The sequence below is a fragment of the Malus sylvestris genome, chromosome 5 (genome assembly GCF_916048215.2).
Source record: "Malus sylvestris chromosome 5, drMalSylv7.2, whole genome shotgun sequence".
Classification (NCBI taxonomy): domain Eukaryota; kingdom Viridiplantae; phylum Streptophyta; class Magnoliopsida; order Rosales; family Rosaceae; genus Malus; species Malus sylvestris.
The window spans coordinates 22,127,568-22,153,459 of NC_062264.1; the positions used below are offsets into that span (position 1 = coordinate 22,127,568).

Sequence of the window (25,892 nt, forward strand, 5' to 3'; positions counted from 1 at the left end):
CGAACGTTAATCAATTGCACCATGACATTGTGCAAGTTCTATGCAAGTTTGAGATGATATTTCCTCCAGCCTTTTTCACAAGTATGATACACATGATGGTTCACTTACCAAATGAGGCATTACTTGCTCGACCAGTCAACTTTCGATGGATGTATCCAATAGAAAGGTATATATTCCTCGTCTTTTTTATTAATTTATATTAAATATATTACAATTAGTAATATGTGTATCGTATCATTTTCTTTTGCCAGGCTTCTCGGAGACTTAAAGAAAAATGTACGAAACAAAGCGAAGCCCGAAGGATCCATTATACAAGCTTGGGTGTCATATGAGGCACTTACATTTTGTGGAATGTATTTAAAAGATGTTGAGACAACTTTCAATCATCCTCCTCGCAATAATGACGGGGTTGTGAGAAAGGAGAAACTTTCAGTTTTTGCCCAAGTCGCTCGACCATTCGGAGATCCTATTTGTGGCGAGTCGTTTTCCAAGAAGGACATAGATGTAGCATATTGGTTTGTACTCAACAATTGTGACGAGACACTGTCACACCTAGACGAGCATGAAAATATGATGAAGCAGGCACATCCTTCACATTTGTATGCCAAGAAACACCGTGAATTGTTTCCGCAGTGGTTTCTCGAATATGTAAGTTTGAAGTGTTTTGTATTGGACATATATATTGTACCAATTTAGTTGCTCAAACTAAAAAATTTAAATGTTTGTCTAATATTAGGTGAATCAACTGAAAGCATCGAACTCCCCCTCGTACAGTGAAGAGTTATATAACTTAGCTTTCGGACCAATTCACGTTGAATTGTACTCGGGCTACCATGTCAACGGCGTCAAGTTCTTAGCGGGTGCACGAGATGACAAGTTGTGTACACAAAACAGCCGTGTTCATGTCCCCGGAGGAGGCGAAAGTATAGACATTGAATTCTATGGCAAACTAACAAGTGTCGTGCAATTGCTTTATAAAGACCAGTGCCAAGTGATCCTATTTAAGTGTCGATGGTTTGATACACACCTAAATAGGCATGGACAAATCATGGATTACTATTAGTGAACACTACAAAAACTTGGTACGATGACGACCCTTACATATTAGCAACCATGACAAAACAAATTGTGTATCTAGATGACCCTAAATCCGGGAGGGGTTGGAAAGTTGTTCAGAAGATGGATTATAGGAACATGTATGCTATACCAGAACAAGACCGTACCAATGACGACATCAACCATGTTGCTGACTAACGTCTTGAATCTTTCATGGAAAGTGGTGCGGAAACACTCCGAGATACTAATCTTCTCCAAGAACCATTTCAGATAGATGGAGTATTTTCAATCGAAATACCGATTCAGTCCATCACGATTGACCTCAGTAATATTCCACAATACAATGGTCCAGTGCGCACGAACGACGATGTTGACGTACCTATCGGTGATAAGGAATAAGGAATAGAATACTAAAAATGATGATAGCGACGAAAGTGAAAGTTATTATAGTTCAGATGAAGATTAAGCTAATTTATTTGTAAAACACATGAAATGTTTAATGTATTATATAGAGTGATGGAAAAAATGGTATGAATGATTCCCATTTTATATGTGAATTACTTTGTAAATAAAGTTGTTTTGTTTGTATTTTATAATAAATTGTAAACAAAATAAAAACATAAAAAATAAAAACCAATTTAAAACACAATTGCGTAACGAATAAAATATTTTTGGTCGCACAAATATACTTTGCGCAACGAAATATATGTATTCGTCGCCCAAGTGTCTGAAAATTCAATTAAAGTGCTTTTTTTCGTGGAAATTTTAAAAAACTTGTGCGACATATAAATATGTTTCGTCGCTCAAAGTATATTTGAGCGACGAATTATATTTATTCGTCGCGCAAGTGTCTAAAAATTCAAATAAAGCGTTTTTTTTCGCAGAAAGTTTAAAAACTTTGCGCTACAATTGGTTAGCCTTGTGAGACGAATACTCCGTCGCGTAATATCCTATATTATTAACCCCCGTGTGTCTCGTTCCTCCCTTATTTCCCTCGTCTTCCTTTTTTCCCCGCGCGATACCCTCTATTTCCTTCCTCTCTATCTTCCTCTGTCTTTCCTTCACTCACCTCGTCTCTCCATCCCTCTCTCAGTCCATCGCCTCTTTTTCTCCAATAGGTAATTTCCTTTTTAGTTTTTAGTTTCAATTTTGTTTATTGATTAGGGGTTAGAATTAGGGTTTTTATTTTTTCAAATTGGGGGCGGTGGGGTTAGATTTAGGGTTCGTAAATTGGAGGTTACATTTAGGTTCTTAAATTAGACTTTTTAGGGTTATTAATTGGGGTTAGATTTAGGTCTTAACTTAGGGGAACGATTCTGGGCAGTGAGGTTAGATTAGGTTTTCTAAAATTGGGGGTTAGATTTAGGGTGCTTCACTAGGGGTTAGATTAGGGTTCTTAAATTAGGGGTTTTTTAATTTCAAGTACAGGGTTCGAATTAGGGGTTTTCTAATTTAAGTACAGGGTTCTTAAATTAAAGATTTGCATTGTTGACTGCCACGATTTGTTGATATATAATGGGGTATTACCCTTTGTTGTTGCCTTATTAATATGATAGACTCAATTGTGTTGCTTGTTGAATTTGGCCTCCCAATTTTGAAGTTACATTTACGTTTTGATATTAATCTTTCGTTTTTGCACAGTAATTTGAATTCCTCCATTATCGTTTGGATTATATATATATATATATATATATATATATATATATATATATATATATTAGATTTGAATGAGACGTATTAGCAAACTTCTTTTGCTGCAAATCGCAGAGCACATGAACTTTGTTATGATGGGAATGTTTCAATTATTTTCATATTTCTACATCTTCAAAATCATTGAATTTGCCCATATGCATTCAGAAAATGCTTTTGACTAGCCAATGGACTGGAATTCCCATATGTTTATTTCAATTAACAAGTTCATTTGAAATCAAATCAACAATTAGCAATCCTTTTGTAGCCATTGAAGTTGTAAGCATGTGAAAACAGAATCAAAATCTTTGTGTACTAAACTAATTGATTGCCAATTTTGTAGATGTCTCACTTGACTAGAACTCGGAGGCCGATGACTTCTACACCTAGTCCGATGGCTACACCTAGTCCGACGACTATACCTACTATTGCCGCCATTGCTTCGGTAGAGATGGACCATAGGCTGGTCAATCCGGTTCACTCAGATGGTCCTCCAGTCCCACAGGCTTAGGCATCGTCGACTTCTTCGGTGGCGTTACCTATTAGTGCTAAACGAACTCACCGACGCCCCCGCACTCTGGACCAAATGTCACCATCGGGATCCACAACCGATGCCTCTGGTACACGGCTAGGTATACAATCCTAATTTACTCCTTCATTCCCTTGTTTACTAAGTTTTTTTTATTTTAGGTTCAATTTGTTATGTCATGTAAGGATTAAAAAGTTTTCATCGTTACAAACCTTTTATTAAGCTGTTGTGATCATTGTGTTGGATATGTATACTGTTTATGTTATTTTCATGGTTTTGGGAAATGTTTTAATTGGAAAAGAATTGGTTTTTTCGACATATGATTCATTGTGTTTTGGTGAAATTGTTGGAGTTTCAGGGTGGAGTTAATATGTAATTGTGTATGTAAACTCACTATATTGGAATTTAATTTCTTTTTTGACATGCTTGTTGTTGATAAGGAAAGAAAGTTCTATTCATGGGCAGGAATCATGCGATTTTAAACTCGTTTCTGCTTCTTGTTCAGCTAAAGCCAGTTTCTTGTATGATTAGTTATGCATGATAGGAACTTTCCATCTCCATTTTGTAATACTGGGAGACGTCCACACTTGGTTGCATTATTAAATTGTTGTGATCATTGTGTTGGATATGTATATTGTTTATGTTATTTTCAAGGTTTTGGGAAATGTTTTAATTATAGGGGAGGTTATGCCGAAATTTTAGTAGGATTTGTTATTAGTTATGGGTTAATGATTTTTTTTTTCATCTCTTTGCAGCGAAGAAAAACACTCGGGGACCTTATCGGCAATTGAAGATAGGGAAGGTCACCTGGGTGAGCAACGGTCGTATCCCAATCAAATATGATGGACATCGGGCAGCACCAACTGCGGAGCAGCATAGTGCATTGGCCCACAACATTGGGCATGTCGTGCGGACCTTTTCCCCTATGCTATGGAAGTCTTGGAAGGTGATGTCGGAGGAGACGAAGATTACGGTGCGCAATCAATTGTCAGTAAGTAGCATCGCCTTTTCAATGCTTTTCATGTAAAATTTATATATTTATATGTATTACTATCTTTTATTACTAAAGCTTTCAAAATATTTGTTATATTGCAGTACTACAATTTGGAGCACATGGACGAGGACAAGTTTGCGTATGTCAATCGGTTCTTCTCTGAACACTACAAGCAGTGGAAGAGTAACCTACACCAATGCTTCCAGGAGTTTGATGATCCGCAGGTCGTTCTTGAGGAGGGATGTCCGAAGGAGTTGGAGGACCGACAAGATAGTTGGGTTTGGCTTTGCGGTCATTTTAGTGACTCGACATATGTGGTACGTTTTTAATGACAACTTCTGTCATTTTACTTTTTTTATTTTTTAATAATGTTTATTATTAATTTTTTTAATTTTCTTTAACTATTACAACAAATACGTTTATTTTTTTGTATAACAGAAGAAGGCGAAAGCGAACAAGATCAATCGAGAGAATAAAACTATTCTCCACCATTCGGGTTCGAGGCCTTTCTCCTATAGGATGGAGTCGCAACGGAAGGTATATATTACAACTTTCATTTCCAATTTTAAAATGTCGCTAATAATTTTTTTTTCGTACTAACATTTTCCTTATCTTTTTCGATTTTAGGAGGGTTCAAAATTTCCGGAGATTGACATATTTGCTGACGTTTATGTTCAGCCTGGGAATGAGTTGACCTAGTCCCTTCATGTAAGTAATTTCTTATGCATTAAACATTTATACTAATTCTTTCAAATTGTTTTTTATTAATAATCCATGTTTTTTTTCAGAGGCAACTATGGTGGAAAGGAGACAGGTGGTGCTTCAGGAGTCCGCCTCCCACCTTCCCCCGGACACGCCGATCGAGTCTGTGGATCCCCTGAGGATGCAGGGTTTCACATCGTCACTGAAACGTTGGACCAGAATTTCGGTCAGAGGTTAGGGACATATTGTCGGGGGATGGGAAATGCCAGGCGTCGGGAGATTGGAGCCTCGTCATCCTCGCAGTCAAAGACCAAGGTTACGGCTTTGACGTAGGAAGTCGCTGGGCTGAGGAGTGAGTTGTCATCATACAAGTCTCAAATATCAATGCTTGTACAAGCCCTCAGTTCCTCTTGAATACATCTCCCCGGCTTTTCTACACCATCGCCCTCACATCCCTTCCACTCCGAGCAAGTACAACAATCAAGCCCGTCGACCTCCGACCCCATCCCCAACCAGCAGCAAGATTACCAAGCACCTTTGAATGACATGCCTATAGATTTTGCCTCTTTATTTTCATAGTTTTGTTCCCTGTTTTTTTTTTAACTTTACATTTGTACGTACATTTTATGAAATCTGTTTTTTTTATTAAAAATTACACGTGTGCGACGACAAAATGTCGTCGCACAAAATTAAGCGCGTCTTACTCTTCGTCGTGCATTACCACGTGACTACTATAGATTTCATCACACAACAAGTTTTGAGACAAATTACCCACAAACGCACTTGTACTCGTTTATATCGTACGACAACAACCTTTGTCCGTATAACATTTGTGCGACGACTAGTAAAGCGTCGCGTAGTTGTTAAGACGCGCGACAAATTTGAAGATGTTTGTCCTGCAATGTCTTTTTTCACGAGCTTTACGCGACAAAATATGCGCGATGATTTTTTGGTCGCCAGAGTTTATGTGCAACCACATAATTCTTTGCGCGACAAAATGTCCGTAGTCACGCAAACTGTTTAATTTAGTAGTGAAAGAGACAAAATTATTATTGCTCCCACTAATTAAAAGAGTAAAAGAAAGAAAACTTTATAAATGTCTACAAAACGAAACAGATACCTTTCAAATACTCCCATTAGCAAAACATTAGTCATGGGATCTAGAACATAAAATTTGTGAGCTCAACATCTTTATTTTAGATATTTGTAGGGAAATGATTCTCGTGATTGAAAAACTATAGAAAATTATTTGGTCAGTTTTGTTCATCTAACAATTGACAGAAATAGAAAACTTTAACCAAATGTTTTCTTATTGCATCAAAAGCATATAATTCCATAATCATCTTTGGACATAAACTAATTATATTAGGTTTGCATAGCTAAAACACAAAATACAAGGGCAAACGTATATAGTTTCAACACTTATGAGCAGATGAAGTGTATGCAATCTTGTCAATTTCATGTTTCACTATACATTGATTTACATTTGTACTGAATAAAAAAACACTTTTGAGCAGATTAATTATTCATCAGTAACATATAAATCACAAGTCCAATTTCTTGAACAACATATAAGAATTAATAAGTAAAACACTTTTGAGCAGAATATACTCATTAACCCTTCTTGAATTTCCTACAAGATTAGTTGCATATGTAACAAATAAAATATAAACAAGTATGATAATGTACGTTTTATCTACCAAAACTATGATCATTAAAAGCATGCAAAATTGATGAGTGCGAAGCCCATAATACATTATTTCTCCCACTTGGGCAAACACTCAAAATTGCAAGATTAAACACTAGAGAAAGTGGTTTTCATATAACAAAATATAGGCTAGTTGAATCAATAAGGATAGTGTACACAATCCATTATATAATATAAGATGACAAATTTTTACAAAGTTTGGAGTTAGAAAATCTATCAAAATGGTAATCAAATAGGACACGTTGCAAGGTATGCAAAATTGCAGCAGTATTTCCCAAGCTCTACCAAAATTTCATATTTAATCATAATTTAAATAAAACCAATTTACAATCTTTAATATGCTCAAAACACACAAAAAAATTCTTAAATAAATTAAAGGTTCATTTCATTAGATAAATAACCTCTAATATGCCAAAAACATTAAAATTCTTAAATAAATTTGTTGAGTCACAAAATAGTTGGTTTGGACATAATAAACCAATCTATATGTATCAAAATTAGGCTCATATAATGAACAATATCTCAACATTATTAATCGATCTAAAAGTAACAAGTGATTAGATAAACCAATGGCTACAAAATTTATTTTAGTGTATGAGAGAAGACCCACATATGTGTTAAATATTAGATCATAAATTTAAATGAAACCTAATAAGAGAATCCAAACTCAAAATTTATGTTTTAATTCTAAAACAAAGTTGATTAAAGTAAACACATAGATATCTCAACAACATCAATTTTTTCAACAATAATTTTAATCCAATTAGAACTCACAGAAAATTAAGGCAAAAGATTGGCAAATTTACCTACTCACTCTCGATTCTGCAAGATTCATCATGGAAGTAGTCGAGTTGTGGAGGATCGAACCAACTCCAAATTGCCTGATTGTTACACCTTTGGGCAGAAACTAATCATGCAAAGAAAATACCTGCATAGCTAGCCAAAACATAAAATACACAAAATACATAAAATACATATAGCTTCAACAGCTTTGGCCAGATGAAAATATGTTAGAAGTACTTTATGATTTGCTATAATACTAATTTATAATTGGTGAGTGATTTCCTGAAATTTCCATTGGGACAAAAGTATTCACCATATAAATTAGAATTCTGATTGTTTAAAATAATCCTTTAGAACAGTATTAAATAACCGTTTTGTTGGATATTCAATGATTCTCAAAAGATTCAATCAAACACAAAAGTATGTCGTTATTGACATTGAACAATAGAGTTCTCGAAAGAGGAAACATGGTTATTCAGTTATTCAATAAGGAGCAAAATGATCAATTAGTAAACTGATGCCACTTTCCAATTTTCTCTCAAAAGACAATCATCATAATCAGAATTGATGACCAAACAAAACATTGGTTTAAGCAAAACAAACCAATACATGTTTAAATCAAAATTTAATCAGTGTTGTCTATATAAAATTCATTAATATTGAGAATTTGCATATAATAAGGACATATTGGAACCATAACCTTGTATAATAATCGGTACCAATAGATGTGCACAAATCAGTGAAACAATATCACATAACAAAACTAGTTTTGAAGTACCAAAATTCAGCAGCACTACTTTAGTTTGCAAATTCACTAACAAACTCAATTCTCTTTAGATTGTCATGAAAATTTTCAAGTATAAACTAGACATATATGACTACTATTTCGCAAAAATTCATGATTTTTCAAAATTTTATAAGTGAGCCAAAAATGAATTCGAAAAGAGAGTTGCTGCAGAAACAGCAGAAAATGTTCAATATTTTCAGACTTTTCAGGCATAAAGTAAACATAAAAATCTGTTATTTCCCAAAATTTCATAATTTTTAAGATTTTACAAGTGTACTAAAAACAAATTCGAAATAAGTTGTGCTGCTGAAACAACAGAAATTCTGCAAAACATACCCGAGACTAAATAATTCACCAAAACTTCAATCTTCCTCCAATGTGTATGAAAATTTGCAGAAATAAAGTCGACATGTAAATTTACTGTTACTTAAAATTCCATGATTTTTTCGATTTTAAAAGTGGGCTCAAAATAAAATCGAAATGGAATTTGCTGCAGAAACCGCATAAATTCTGCAGGACAGTCCTAAGATTACAAATTCACCAATAATTCATTTTCAAACCAATGCTTGTCAAAATTTCTAGATTTGAAATAAATATCTCAATGTATATCATACTAAAATTTCATGAATTTATGAGTTACATAGATATGTCAAAATAATATAACAAGCGACTATTCTACGGAAGTCTGCAGAATTCCAGCAATATGGTATCACACTTAAAAATTTACCATAAATCCATTTATGGTCCAAAAAACGTGAAAAAATACCAGCGTCTAAAATCCATTTAGTATTATGACATGACAAAATTTTATATGTTATTGAAGTTAGGGAAGTCTTATCAAACAGAAATTATTGATATGAATGATTTTCATATCAAAATTACATCAGTCACATAAAAACACTTAAGTAATGTTTATTCTTTTCTATGTCATAATTGAAATGGACAATCGATTTCAAAGAATACTAAAAGTAATATTCATTGCAATAATAGAAGCGACTATCACTTCATAGAGAAATAACCAAGAACCAAAACTTACCCAAGATAAGATTAGGTCATCGTTCACCGAAAACAATAGCGACCTTGCATATATATATATATATATATATATATTTATGAATTAAATAGGAGTCCATAAAGTTGCAAACAACAAGCCTTGTTAGAGTTGTATACCAATTTCAGTTTATCTTGATGGCCAGGTAAACGTGATAAAAAAAAAAAAAATTGCATAAAACAGTGATACAAAACTGCGGAGGCATCTTTATGAAGTCTCACAGGATCAATTAGTCAAAATAGTCAACCAAACGATGAACACAAATTATGCTTCACTTGTGTCAATCATCTACAGTTAATCAAATTACCTGTGAATCGAACCATAAGCTTGTTGTATAGCTCTGATACCACATGTAAGACATATTCTGAAATCATAGCAACATGACATTAGGATCACGAATAAGTCCAATCAATATGAAATAGAGATCGACTAATTATATTGAACTTATCTGTAGAATTTGGAAGACATGGTTATGAAGGTGAAACCATTGATCCTTGCGAACAAAGTAGAAGTAGTCTTCTACTTCCAGTACCTCTCAATGAACTCTACTATTGAAATAGGCTTATAGTTTTCGTGAGTTTCTATCAGTATGGAAGCAGGGACTGCTCCTAGGTTATATAGCTAGGGTTTCAATCAATTCCTCCCTATTATCAGAAAGGATATCAACCCAAATCATATCTTATCAATTATAGTCCCATCATGACTCTTATTCCTTGTATTTACTTAATAAAGGCCTTTAATTGATTGCATTTATTTAGGACTCCAATATGTTTATTTCCTTATGGCACCGAGAGTTCTAGAGATTTCATTAGCTTGATTGCCAAGTCAACTATTCCCTCAATTATTCTCGGCATAATTCATTGTCATGCATAAAATGGTTTTACATTCGTCGCCTAGAAAAAACAGGATGACAAATGCCTTTCCAGATTCACCTTGCAAAGCCCCAGAAATTTAGGTGGAACAATAATGGCAGAAATTTATTGCGCGATGAATAAGGCACTTGAGGAGACGAAGAGCTTTGCCACACAAGGGTTCACGGGTTTGTGTTTAAATCCCAAGTCCACTTCTCTCCTCATTTCCTCTCTTCCTCATCTTCTTCCCAAATCCCAATGTTTCTTTGACCCCCGAACTCCAAAAAATCCTTCTATCCCAACTACCAAATCTTCATTCTTTTCTTTTTCCCACTCTTAGTGTCGACGATCGAAGGTATCCACAGTAATTCTATCTTTCTCCCAAGTGGAACTGATTTTTTTTGTTTAATTATGATAATTGTGGTTATAATTTTGTAGATGCCATGTTTGGTAATTACATCGGATTCCACAACTTCTGTTGTTTCTCCAAATGAGCACACATCTGGCGATGCACCGATTGTGACATGTAAGGGAGAAGGATCACAGACAGGTAATACTCAATTTGTATGAACTTTAAGGTTGTTTTTTGTTGCAAAGTTTAATTGCATAATTAAATTAAAAGTTGATTATTATACTTGATTGGTTGTTGCAAATCTTGGTTGGATGTGGACATTATGTATATCAAGGTTTAGAGGTTATGAGAAATTTTTATTTTTATGGGAGGTTATGAACAAATTTTTCGGTGGAATTTTAGGTTTGGTTTTGAACAAATTCTTTTTTTCATAGGAAAAAAAATAGAAGGTCTCGCACAATCAGACATATGATGAATGATCACTGGATGCACTTCAACTGTGATACCATGCGGCAAATACATTATGAGAGGGAGGTGCACTTCAAGCTAGTGCAGAACCATTGCCTTCTGCAATGGTCGTCCTGGAAGAAGTGTCTGAGGATAGACCTTGCAATTTCTTACACAACACGAAAACGGCACAAAAAAGAGGTTTCGGATCAACACGATAACTAATTGGGTCATTATAGGGGTTACATGTTAAGAACCCATTAATAACGGGTCATTAATGGGTTTACACGTAGGTATCTCGTGGGCCACCCGTTCGACCCGTTAAGAGAAAAAAGATTTTGATGATTTTAAAGTTAAACTATTAAAAAAACTTACTATAAAATTCAATAGCCGTAATGTATGTATTATTATTAAATATGTATTATTATTTTGTATAAGTTCAAAAGAAATTAAGTTTTATTTATTTATATATTTTTATTATCATTACTGGGATAAATTTTACAAATTAATAGTACATATAGTTTTTTACTCTCTCTTATACAGTCATACTCATAAATGTTTTACTCTCTTAAAAGTGAGATTAAAACATTATACAAACATTAAAAAATAAAAATATCAAAGTAGTTTAAAAATACTAAACACATTAAAAATGTTTTTTCATTAGGCTCTTATTTTGGGGTATGTATACCTTTAATACTTGAAAGACAAATGTATTTTTATGTTTTGAAGCAATATTTATGTGACAATGTGGTATGTATATACTTTAGTATTATGTTTTTCATTTGATTATTTATTTGGTTTAAAAATATATTTTCTTTAACGAGTAACGGGTCAGGTTATAGTACCCGTTCATTTTAACAGGTGTTACACGACACAACCTATTAATATATCGGGTATGACACAAACACAGGAAACAAGATACGAATGTCAGGTCTACCCGAGGGGAGGAAGTTATTGTTGAATGACTCATCACTAAGTATTAATTAGTAATTTAGTTATTAACATTTTCATAATTTTGTGCATAACATGCGTACTTTATTATTGATGATATCAATACTTACACGATGAATTACAACGATGACATCTTCAAGAGGCGTTACAAGAAGCGAAGCATTATGCCGATCAAGCTGCCCAGGCACCACAACCACAGTCATTGTTTATTTTGATTAAGATAGTAGTATTTAATTTGGTTTGTATGTACGCTTTAAATATGTGAAAGCCACAAATTTACTAATTTGTATCCGGATTAATATAATATTTTATATGCTTTAACTATTTTATTTGCATAATTTCTATTATAGATTTATAATAATAAAACAAAGAATAATAAAATTAAAACAAAATAAAGAATGTGGTACACAACAATCATTATTTCGTCGTCCAAAGCGTCGTTACGTTACGAATTGTGCGTTGCCTAAAGCCCAAATGCAACTAGGGTTTGGCTTGGAAATGGGCAACGAAGTTTTAGCTTGGGTGACAAAATGTTTCGTTGCGCAAAACCTTCGTCTTTTAATCATTTTCTCCAATCGCGAAAGGTAGATTTCAAAAGTGTTTAACTAAAAAATCTGATAGCTGCCTCTCTTTCCCTATCTCTTCCCCTCTCTCTTTCCCTCTCTCTTGTCTTATAATCCACACCGTATTCATCTTACTTCTTCGGCCTTCACGTGAAATTTGTCCATCCACTCACTCGAAAGCAATAACGGTAATTTTGATTTCGTAATATATTTTCTTTTAATGTTGAACTAAAAATAACAAAATTAAGTTTGTTTTCTATAGGTTTCTTGTATACGATTATTGGTGCATAACGAATTTGAAATTAATTTCTTGATTTTTTTTTGTGATTTAACTTATTTTATTTTTTGTAGTAGTTTGATAGAAGTACTACATTTGTGAATTCAAATATTTTTGTACACCACATACAAATTTATTTTGTGTTGTACAAAGTTATAGTACTTAACTTCGTAAGCATTTGTTCAAGAAAACTTAGTTTCCCGTTTGATATTAGCTGGATTTAGCACATGGATTCGAATCCATTACTGCAATCCAATTGATTTTTGAATTGTCCAATTTTTTTACAGTTTGGGTGTCATAGTTTACAATCCACGGATTAGGTTTCGATCGTGGGATTTTTGGTAACATTTCATTGTTGTCTTCAAGTGCATATTAGGTATTTGATATCTAAGCCATGTACTGGGAAAACTGTACGGAGATGCGGCCAAAATTTTTCCACAACGAAATCTAATCTTGGTGGAGCCATAAATTATGGTGCATAAATTTGCATTCCCAAATGGGATAGGCATAAAGTAACACGACATAGTTGAACTTGTTCTAATCCTTGCATATTTAATGTGTTAACACACAAAATGGATAGACAGTGCATATAGAATCCAAACAGAGTTGCTAATGAATATTTAGATGTGATAGATCGTTTTATTAACTTTGCAAAGGAACACAACCAGGGTTCAACTCAAATCAAGTGTCTAGGTCAGAAAAGTAAGAACTCAAAATGGGAGATATTGGAAATGTTCGATATCATTTGGTAAAAAATGGGATTATGCAGACCTACACAAGATGGAATTATTTGTAAAAATAGAAGTTCTCAATTGAAAAAGTATGTCTTATTTTCTATATGCTTTAGATTTAGCATCTTACAGCTATTGAACTCTAAACATAAACCCACCTATATTAAAACATTTAAATAAAACCCAAATTTTGAATTTGATGCAATGTAAGACAAAAGATGTCTATACATTTAAATTTATTTACAGCACCATTCCACCAACATTAACATGGCTATTACGGTTGTTTTTGTAGACTTTTAATTTATTTTCTTTTGTTTGTCAACAACATTCAATTAGTTTAAGTTTTTTTTTTCTTGCTTTTAATTTTTTTTTTTTTTTTAAAGTTCGTTTCTTCTTTTATGTGAAATCGCCTAATCCAAATCTAATTAGTTCAATATACATGCTATTGAAAAAGCAGATACATTAACTGGTGAATTATTTTTTTTTAAAAGGTAAAAATAAACTAGTAGATACATTATTTCTTGTAAAAACCATACGATAGTTACATTATTTTCATAGAAAAAAAAAATAAACAATATGTAATTTTTTTTATAAATTACACAATAGGTGCACAATTTTCATGAAAATTAAATAATAGGTACTTTATTTTTGGGAAAAAAAAAACTAGTAGAAACATTGTTTCTTTTAAAAATTAAACAATGAATTTATAAGGTAAATTAGTTTGCATGTATTTTGCATATATGGGTTTGTTATTATTTAGGTAAATTATTTTTCATGTATTTTATGTGACATCCCACATCGCCTAGGGGAGTGATCCTTAAATATATATTCTCATCCCTACCTAGCACGAGGCATTTTGGGAGCTCATTGGCTTCGGGTTCCGTCGGAACTCCGAAGTTAAGCGAGAAGGTGGCCAGAGCACTCCCTTGATGGGTGACCCACTGGGAAGTTGCTCGTGAGTTCTTAAAAACAAAACCGTGAGGCTGTGGTCGGGGCCCAAAGCGAACAATATCGTGCTACAGTGGTGGAGCGGGCTAGGGAAGTGGTCCGCCCCGGGCTGGGATGTGACAAATTGGTATCAAAACTAATCCCTGGCCGGAAGGTGTACTGACGAGGACGTCGGGCCCCTAAGGGGGTGGATTATGACATCCCACATCGCCCAGGAGAGTGATCTTTAAATGTTTATTCTCATCCCTACCTAGCACGATGCCTTTTGGGAGCTCACTGGCTTCGGGTTCCGTCAAAACTCTGAAGTTAAGTGAGAAGGTGGCTAGAGCACTCCCATGATGGGTGACCCACTGGGAAGTTGCTCATGAGTTCCCACAAACAAAATCGTGAGGGCGTGGTCGGGGCTCAAAGCGGACAATATTGTGCTACGGTAGTAGAGTGGGCCCAGGATGTCACGCCCCGATCCCGACATACGTCCAGGATCGACACGTGACATCACCAAATACCCGTATATCTATCATACCTCGCCTCCTGAATATATACAAAGTATTCTTCAAGATCCAGATGCATAATAATTTTTCGTATACTTTATGGCTGCATCTAACCTCTTTGATAGACTGCCTACGTACCCTTAATAGGGATCAAGCCATTCGTAGTTCACCTTATCACAAAATCAGACTTTTATCCACTAAGTTCAAGCAGAAAAGCACATCATTCCTCAATCATTTCGTAGTTCACCTTATCACAAAATCAGACGTTTATCCACTAAGTTCAAGCAGAAAAGCATAGCATTCCTCAATCATTTATTATAACCTAACAACGTGTAATTCCTGGACTCAGGCTACATAACCAATCCCCATGAAGACATGATTTCGCTCCCACCAACATATAAATCATTATGTCTCATCATGATATCGCAATTCAGAACACACATCATATTTAAGAGTCGACGAAACACAAAACCATTTTCTAGCCACATTAATTAATTAATTTGATCAAAGTAATAACAATCGTTCTCATATCTTCTAAATTCATACCTTATGAAATCATAATCGAATCATACAAAATCCCGAAGGAGTCATTCAGACGTCCAACATCTTTTCTAACTCAATTCACAAGACTCTCGAAACCATTGACACAAATATATATAAAACTAAGGCTAGAGTGACACAGTTAGGCCAAGCCTACTTCTCCATTTAATGGGACTTTAGGCCGCTCCACGAAATTCAACAACCTCTGGTTCCGAACCATTCAACGGAACCAAACCAAATATGATCGCCTATAAAATGTACCAAGTACAACCAATCATCATCATCTCTAGAATGCGTATGGTCCCCCATCGCGGATATACCAAGCAGAACCATAGGCATAATATCATGGTGCAGGCAGTGATCACCCATCGCGGATATATTAAGCATGATCACCCCTGAATACATATGGTCCCCCATCGCGGATATACCAAGCAGGACCACATCCATGTACCACTACTCGGTGGTGCAATCTCATCATCACACATTAAACATAATTATACGCATACATGTTATCGATTCCACATATCAACCAGCATCTAGTCATATGGAACACAACACAAGGAATTCCCTTAATTACTATTTCTACTAAAAATCTAATAAAGTACCTAACTCATCTCCATCTCAAGCTAGGTAGTAATGCCAAGTTCAAATAGGTATTTAGTTGGCAATCATATCCAAATAATTATCAAACAATAATTAAATCTCATAATTGTCATAACATTCATCATAATTATCAATTACATTATTAAAAAGATAATTAAACACAATATATCACAAACATCATTAGTGTACAAGCCAAATCCTATTTAATAAGCATAGGTCTATGGCTAAATATATAAAATCACATTTCAATAGAAATCACATTTATAAAACCAAGTTGTAATCACAATTGATATTAATATAAGAATTTAAGGTAATCACCATAGCCCATATATTCAAGTCACTCTCTAACCAATGTAGGCCCACTAGGCCTCACTGCGTCTCCCGTAGTACTAATTTTAGTATTTAGAACGTTTCGAGACATGTTGACCAAAAGTCAACTCTCGATCAAAGGTAGGGTTCACAATTCTACATAACTCGATCCATAAGATCCGCACGTTGGATGTCACAGCCCGTCCCGGAGGTACATTTGACAGGAATGTGAAATGACGGGATTACCCTTAGCGGGTATTAAGGTACGTGAGTGTATGACGTTATTGGTTCAAATATTAGGCAAGATTAAAAGAAATATATATATGTGAGTTGGATTTATTAATTTGATATTGGTTATGTGTGGTTAGGGATTTAGGAAAGGTTTTGGATGGTGTGGATTGGATCTTGGACCACACATACACCCCTGTTATCTTTCTTCCCCGTGCCTCTCTCTCTCCCCATCCCGACTCTCTCTCTCTCTCCCTCGATAGTACGACCTCACCCAAAACCTCCCAAATCTCGGTGGATCGAGGCAACCAAGGTATGCATCTTCATCCTTGAGTCATTTTAAGTCGATTGGTACTAGTTTTAGGAAGTGAAACCCTCGAAATCACGTGAAACTCGAACCTCCATTTTTGCTCACTGTTCATGCAAACGTAAAATGTTGATTTTCAGGGAATTCTAAGCTTGTAGTGAGCTTAGTGAGGTCCCAAGGAGGCTCGGAGTACTTCGTTTGAAGGATTTGGACGTCGGGATCACGTGGTTCAACTTTGGCCGATTTTCTTGGAAATTTTCCGGCGAGATTTCTTGATTTTTAGAGCCTTAAGCTAGTCTATCGTGATTCTGCATGTTTGGGACTTCATTTTGGTATAAAATACGAAGAAAATGGTTGAGAAACGAAGGAGAACAAGGAGTTCAAAGTTTGGCCGGAAAAACCAGTCCGGCGAGCTGAGGTTGAAGATGGTGCGCGTGGGGGGCGCGTGTCCCCGTGCCTGTCATGGCGCGTGGGACCTCCAAAAAATTTTCTAAAAATTTCTCGACGTCCGTGACATCGAGTAGGTCGATGTGGTATATTCATATACCCAAATTGAGCATCGTATGAGAAGTTATTTCGAATTATTGGTTATGTGTTTAAAATTAACGTTTTTATAGTTGTTTCGCATATAGGTGATACCTATCCCGAGGACGAGTGCATCCAGGGATGTCACGGGGGTTACGACCCATCGACTTATCAGTGAGTGGGCAGTTTTGATTTCGTATTACCTATATACAACTGTTTTTCCCCAGAAAATACGTTTATATGAAAATTATGAATTTATTTGCCATGCATGAAATTGTTGAGATATTTAGCTTGATAATTGATGCTTATATATGTGAATTGACGTGGTGGACGTACATGTGAGTTTTATTATTATTCAGCTGAGTTATTTTATATGAATTGCATTGAAAGCTCATAACCTGCACTTAGGTGTTAGTGCATATATTGTTATTCACCACACCGCACGCTCGTCTTGGATCCAAGTAGGTGGATGTCGTACAGACCATGTGAGGGTTCCGACATGCTAGTCGTACAGATCACTAGATATGATTCCGACTAGTGGGTGACCTTAGTTATGCGCGGTGATGATTGATGAGGGAAGCACTAGAGCGTATTTATACACCTGTCATCGTACAGACTACTATATGTAGTTCCGAGTGACGTGCAGAGTTGGACCGTACAGGTCACCGAGGTGACTCCGGTTGGATTAGATGTTGAGCTTTAGAATCAGCCGTACAGGACCATTGTAGGGTCTCTGGTTGATGTATTATTTCACCTAATGGATATTGATGCATTCTGATTATATTTTGGGCATGGCATATCATTTCTGAGATGTTGTGATGATGGATATGAGTTGAGTTTTGATGTTGCGTATATATATATGTTTATATACTATTTTCTGGGAAAGTATACAGGTTTTTATGGTGAGGGGTTAGAAATGTTTAAATGAACTGTTTGGCAAACTCTTTGGTTTTACTGACCCACTCATTTTGTTTTGTGCCCCTCCAGGTTCTAGTTAGCGGTTGGTGACTCTCGAAGTCTTATTCCGGCTTTCTGACAGACTCTTGACATGTAGGACTCACCTGAGAGTGTTGTACTTTTATTTTAGTCCTACTTGACTGCACTTAAACCTATGCTCTAAATTTATGTGTTTACGTTATAACTCGTCCTGTTATTCTAGTAGGTTGTTCTACTAGAGTTGGTTTGAATTCCTTCTTATGTATGTTGTTGTTTCGCTTCCGTGTCGCACTTATGGTTACGTCACGCTCACATGACGGCCAACACGCCTGGATCCTCTGGATCGGGGTGTGTCAGTATGGTATCAGAGCTTAGGTTGCAGTCCTGTATAATTGTTAATGATTTAATGATCTTTTGATGTTTTCTGTCAGAATTATGCCGCCTCGTAGAGAGCGTAGGGAGTCCCGCCGTACTCCTGATCCTAATTTCCCGGATATCGTTCAGTAGGGGGAAGCAATGGCTCAGGCTTTTTAGAATGTAATTCGTCCTCCTCCCCCACCTCAGAGGACACCCTTGGAGACCATGTACAATTTGAAATTAGATCTCTTTATGGGTGATGAAGGTCACGAGGGGGCAGAGATATGGCTAGATCATATTGAAAAGATGTTTTAGGTAATGCAAAGTCAGGGGAATTTTCCGGCTGATAGGTGGGTGGAGACTACTACCTGGTTTTTGGGTCGAGAGCCGGCTAGTTGGTGGAGGAATCAGACTCAGTTTATGACCCCAGCTATGGCATCTGATTGGGCTGTATTTAAAGATAATTTCAAGAAAATATTTGTCCCTCCAGAGTATATCGATCGCAAGAAACAGGAATTTACTCGGTTGAAACAGAAGAATATGTCAGCTCATGAGTACTACAAAAAGTTTACTGATTTGTCTCGCTATGACCCTGATACAGTTGGTAATCAGGGAGAGATGTTTCGACGTTTCAAGTTGGGATCTAATAAGAAGTGGCGTACCTTTGCCAGTGCACTTCCCTGCGCCGACTACCATGAGTTTTTCGAGATTTTGGTTAGAATGGAGGACTCTGATAATCTTCCCAGTGAGAGTGAGGATGATGAGGACAAGAATGACGGTCAGAAGAAGGATGATAAAGGTAAGGGTATTTCTATTCCAGGACCTCGCAAGACTCAGAATTTTAAGAAGAGTGGAGCAAGTTCGAGTTCTTCTAGTGGTGGATTTAGTGTTATTGGCCCAAGGAAAGGTGGTGGTAGAATTTCTGGTGGGCCTAGATTTCAAAGGCAGAGGGATTATGGTGGTGCTGGTGGTTCTGGCACTCCGTGGTGTCGCCGTTGTAACTTTCGTCACCATGGTGAGTGTAGGAGAGGTAGTGGTGCTTGCTTTACTTGTGGGCAAATGGGACATCGGGCTTCTCAGTGTCCCCAGGGTCAGCAGAGACCGCAGCAGACCAATATGCCACCTCCAGCACCGATTCAGCAGAGTTTTGGACCAGGCGGTTATGGCCAGTCGAGTCGTGGTGGTGCCTACCACTACCAGGGGGATGCTGCTCCATATGCTCCCGGACCTTATCAGTATCCCCAGGAGCCTTATCCTCAGGCAGGGTATTCTCAGGACTTTGGAGGTTATTCTTCTTATTCATCTATGCCAGCTGGTGGATCGCAGTGGCATCAGGGAGGTCAGCCCCGTCAGGGGGAAGTTGCTACTGGTGGTGCAGGATCATCCAGGCAGCCTAGTCAGCCAGGCCAGGGACGTACTCCTCAGGGATGAGGTAATCAGGGCAGTAGAGGTCGTGGTGGACGACAGCAAGCTCAGGGACGAGTTAATCACATCTCACTGCAAGAGGCCCAGAACCATCCAGACTTGATCATGGGTACGTTAAATGTTCTTGGTCATTTTGCTAAGGTTTTGATTGATTGTGGTGCTACGCACTCTGTGATTTCTCATACGTTTGCTCAAATGAACCAACCTCACCCTTCACCTCTAGGATTTGATTTAGAGTTTGCCATGCCTAGAGGAGATAAATGTTATGTTGATAGTGTGTATCTTGGGTGTCCAGTGATGGTAGAGGGCGTGGCTATGTCAGCTGATCTTATTCCGTTAGATATTGTGGATTTTGATGTGATTCTAGGAGCTGATTGGTTGCATTATAATCGTGCCCATATTGATTGTTATGGTAAATCAGTTACTTTTTATCGTCCTGGATTACCCGAGGTTACTTTTGTGGGCGAGAGAAGTGGGGTGAGACATGGTGTTATTGCTGCCATAAGAGCAAGGAAATTATTGTCGAAGGGTTGTCAGGGATATTTAGCACATGTGGTGTTAAATGATGTTGTTCCTACTAGTATAGAAGAAGTTGGTGTGGTCAGACATTATCCTGATGTATTCCCTGATGATTTGCCGGGGTTGCCGCCAGACAGAAAGGTGGAATTCTCTATTGATTTGCTTCCAGGTACTGACCCTATATCTCTAACTTCTTATAGAATGGCTCCTGCTGAGTTGAGAGAATTGAAAATTCAGTTGCAAGAATTACTTGATAAAGGTTTCATTCAACCTAGTTCGTCACCTTGGGGTGCCCCAGTATTATTTGCGAGGAAGAAAGATGGAACTCTGCGATTATGTATTGACTATAGGCAATTGAACCGGGTAACGATTAAAAACCGTTATCCATTACCTCGCATTGATGATTTGTTTGACCAACTGAAAGGTGCGTGTGTATTTTCTAAGATTGATTTGAGATCCGGGTATTATCAGTTGAAAATTAAAGAGGAAGATCTACCTAAGTCAGCTTTCTGAACCCGTTACGGACATTATGAATTTTTTGTTATGCCATTTGGATTGACTAATGCACCTGCAGCTTTTATGAGGTTGATGAATGAGGTATTCCAGCAATATCTTGATAAATTTGTTATTGTTTTTATTGATGATAATCTGGTATACTCTAAATCTAAAGCAGATCATATCCGACACCTTAACTTGGTGTTAAGAAAATTGAGGGAGCATCAGTTGTATGCTAAGTTCAGTAAATGTTAGTTTTGGTTGACTGAAGTGGCATTTTTGGGCCATGTTGTATCGGCTCAAGGAATTCAAGTTGATCCTCAAAAGATAGCAGCGGTGGAGAATTGGGAGCAACCTCAAACCATCACTGAGGTACGAAGTTTTCTTGGTTTAGCAGGTTATTATCGACGGTTTGTTCAGGATTTTTCTATGATTGCCTTACCGTTAACGAAGTTAACCAGGAAGGATGTTAAATTTGAGTGGGATGAAAATTGTGAACGGAGTTTCCAGCAATTGAAATATTGCCTCACTCATGCTCCAGTGTTGGTACTTCCTAATGATAGCGGTAATTTTGAAATTTATAGTGATGCTTCCTTGAATGGATTGGGATGTGTTTTGATGCAACATAATAAGGTGATTGCTTATGCCTCTCGACAATTGAAAAATCATGAAAGGAATTATCCTACTCACGATCTTGAATTGGCAGCAATTGTTTTTGCTTTGAAGATTTGGAGGCATTATTTATATGGTGAGAAGTGTAAGATCTTCACTGATCACAAAAGTCTTCAGTATCTGTTTACTCAACATGATCTTAATCTTCGTCAGCGAAGGTGGATGGAATTGCTAAGTGATTACGATTGTACTATTGAGTATCATCCGGGTCGTGCTAATGTGGTAGCTGATGCACTGAGTAGGAAACCTCAAGGTAGACTCAATGCCTTATATGTTTGCCGTGTTCCTCTTCTTGCTGAACTGAGGGCAACTAGAGTAAGGTTGGAGTTGGAAGATCGAAGTGGAGCTTTTCTTGCTAGTTTTCAAGTCAGGCCAGTTTTGGTGGATCATATACTCGAAGCTCAAATAGTGGATGAGGAAATTCAGAAGTTGGTTCGATTAAGAAGTGAAGGGAAAAAGAAAGACCTCAGAATTCGAGAATCAGATGGTATGCTTATGTAGGAAAACAAAATGTATGTTCCGAATAATGAGGAATTAAAGAAGGAAATTTTGGATGAAGCGCATTGTTCAGCTTATGCGATGCACCCGGGAGGAACTAAAATGTATCATACCATTCGACCATTTTATTATTGGCCAGGTATGAAAAGGGAAATTGCAGATTATGTGAGTAGATGTATTATTTGCCAGCAAGTTAAAGCAGAAAGAAAGAAGCCATTTGGGCGAATGCAGCCACTTCCCGTTCCCCAGTGGAAATGGGAAAATGTAACCATGGATTTCGTGTATAAACTTCCTCGTACACGAAATGGATTCGATGGTATTTGGGTGATTGTGGATCGACTTACCAAGTCAGCGCATTTCATTCCAGTAAGGGAGAAGTATCCTTTGAATAAATTGGCTAAGTTGTTCATTACGAAGATTGTGAAGTATCATGGAGTTCCAGTGAATATTATTTCTGATCGAGACCCAAGATTTACTTCTAAATTCTGGGTGGCTTTTCAGGAAGCTCTGGGTACACAATTGCTTTATAGCACAGCTTATCATCCTCAGACTGATGGGCAATCAGAGAGGACTATTCAGACGTTGGAGGATATGTTAAGATCTTCAGTATTACAATTTGGTGATTCCTGGCATGATCGTCTGGACTTGATGAAGTTTGCTTACAACAACAGTTTTCACTCGAGCATTGGTATGTCACCATTCGAGGCACTTTATGGTAGGGCGTGTCGTACGCCATTATGTTGGTCTGAGGTTGGTGAAAGGGTGTTAGAAGGCCCCGAGATTGTGGATGAGACAACTCAAAATATTCAGGTGATTAAGTCGAACCTGAAAGCAGCCCAGGATCGACAGAAGAGTTTAGCGGATCGACATACTACTGATCGAGTGTATGATGTGGGTGACTGGGTGTTTTTGAAATTGTCACCTTAGAGAGGTGTGGTACGATTTGGAAAAAGAGGGAAGCTAAGTCCGAGATACATTGGACCTTATGTGATCATTGAAAGAGTTGGTGAAGTTGCCTACCGGTTGGAGCTGCCTCCGGAGTTATCTAAGGTCCATAATGTGTTCCATGTCTCTATACTTCAGCATTATATTTCTGATCCTTCTCATGTGATCCCTCCTCAACCGTTAGAGATTAATCCGGATTTGACATATGATAAGGAACCAGTCACTATATTTGATTGGAAAGATAAGGTTCTAAGGAACAAGACGGTGAGCTTGGTGAAGGTGTTGTGGAGGAACCATTCCGTAGAAGAAGCTACCTGGGAGACGGAAGATCGAATGAGAGAGATGTACCCAAGATTATTCTATGGGTATTAAGTGGTTTATTCGGTTATGAGAATTTCAGGGACGAAATTCTATAAGGAGGGAAGATTGTCACAGCCCGTCCCGGAGGTACATTTGACAGGAATGTGAAATGACGGGATTACCCTTAGCGGGTATTAAGGTACGTGAGTGTATGACGTTATTGGTTCAAATATTAGGCAAGATTAAAAGAAATATATATATGTGAGTTGGATTTATTAATTTGATATTGGTTATGTGTGGTTAGGGATTTAGGAAAGGTTTTGGATGGTGTGGATTGGATCTTGGACCACACATACACCCCTGTTATCTTTCTTCCCCGTGCCTCTCTCTCTCCCCGTCCCGACTCTCTCTCTCTCACCCTCGATAGTACGGCCTCACCCAAAACCTCCCAAATCTCGGTGGATCGAGGCAACCAAGGTATGCATCTTCATCCTTGAGTCATTTTAAGTCGATTGGTACTAGTTTTAGGAAGTGAAACCCTCGGAATCACGTTAAACCCGAACCTCCATTTTTGGTCATTGTTCATGCAAACGTAAAATGTTGATTTTCAGGGAATTCTAAGCTTGTAGTGAGCTTAGTGAGGTCCCAAGGAGGCTCGGAGTACTTCGTTTGAAGGATTTGGACGTCGGGATCACGTGGTTCAACTTTGGCCGATTTTCTTGGAAATTTTCCGGTGAGATTTCTTGATTTTTAGAGCCTTAAGCTAGTCTATCGTGATTCTGCATGTTTGGGGCTTCATTTTGGTATAAAATATGAAGAAAATGGTTAAGAAACGAAGGAGAACAAGGAGTTCAAAGTTTGGCCGGAAATCGGTCGCCGGAAAAACCAGTCCGGCGAGCCGAGGTTGAAGATGGTGCGCGTGGGGGGCGCGTGTCCCCGTGCCTGTCATGGCGCGTGGGGGCGCGTGGGACCTCCAAAAATTTTTCTAAAAATTTCTCGACGTCCGTGACATCGAGTAGGTCGATGTGGTATATTCATATTCCCAAATTGAGCATCGTATGAGAAGTTATTTCGAATTATTGGTTATGTGTTTAAAATTAACGTTTTTATAGTTGTTTCGCATATAGGTGACACCTATCCCGAGGACGAGCGTATCCAGGGATGTCACGGGGGTTACAACCCATCGACTTATCAGTGAGTGGGCAGTTTTGATTTCGTATTACCTATATACAACTGTTTTTCCCCAGAAAATACGTTTATATGAAAATTATGAATTTATTTGCCATGCATGAAATTGTTGAGATATTTAGCTTGATAATTGATGCTTATATATGTGAATTGACGTGGTGGACGCACAGGTGAGTTTTATTATTATTCAGCTGAGTTATTTTATATGAATTGCATTGAAAGCTCATAACCTGCACTTAGGTGTTAGTGCTTATATTGTTATTCACCACACCGCACGCTCGTCTTGGATCCAAGTAGGTGGATGTCGTACAGACCATGTGAGGGTTCCGACATGCTAGTCGTACAGATCACTAGATGTGATTCCGACTAGTGGGTGACCTTAGTTATGCGCGGTGATGATTGATGAGGGAAGCACTAGAGCGTATTTATACACCTGTCATCGTACAGACTACTATATGTAGTTCCGAGTGACGTGCAGAGTTGGACTGTACAGGTCACCGAGGTGACTCCGGCTGGATTAGATGTTGAGCTTTAGAATCAGCCGTACAGGACCATTGTAGGGTCTCCGGTTGATGTATTATTTCACCTGATGGATATTGATGCATTCTGATTATATTTTGGGCATGGCATATCATTTCTGAGATGTTGTGATGATGGATATGAGTTGAGTTTTGATGTTGCGTATATATATATATATATATATATGTTTATATACTATTTTCTGGGAAAGTATACAGGTTTTTACGGTGAGGGGTTAGAAATGTTTAAATGAACTGTTTGGCAAACTCTTTGGTTTTACTAACCCACTCATTTTGTTTTGTGCCCCTCCAGGTTCTAGTTAGCGGTTGGTGACTCTCGAGGTCTTATTCCGGCTTTCTGACAGACTCTTGACATGTAGGACTCACCTGAGAGTGTTGTACTTTTATTTTAGTCCTACTTGACTGCACTTAAACCTATGCTCTGAATTTATGTGTTTACGTTATAACTCGTCCTGTTATTCTAGTAGGTTGTTCTGCTAGAGTTGGTTTGAATTCCTTCTTATGTATGTTGTTGTTTCGCTTCCGTGTCGCACTTATGGTTACGTCACGCTCACGTGACGGCCAACACGCCTGGATCCTCTGGATCGGGGTGTGTC

The 25,892-nt window shown here is 37.3% G+C and overlaps 1 long non-coding RNA gene and 2 pseudogenes across 1 annotated transcript; all 3 read left to right on the forward strand.

Moving 5' to 3' along the window:
• The first annotated feature begins 2,803 nt into the window (after positions 1-2,803).
• On the forward strand, positions 2,804-5,600 carry LOC126624219 (uncharacterized; annotated as a pseudogene).
• Positions 5,601-10,260: 4,660 nt separating this feature from the next.
• LOC126624226 (uncharacterized) lies at positions 10,261-12,238 on the forward strand. The gene is made up of 3 exons (XR_007624016.1): positions 10,261-10,505; positions 10,589-10,700; positions 12,041-12,238. It is a non-coding gene; the product is annotated as an uncharacterized LOC126624226 (long non-coding RNA).
• Positions 12,239-19,147: 6,909 nt separating this feature from the next.
• LOC126622656 (uncharacterized) lies at positions 19,148-25,609 on the forward strand (annotated as a pseudogene).
• Positions 25,610-25,892: the final 283 nt, after the last annotated feature.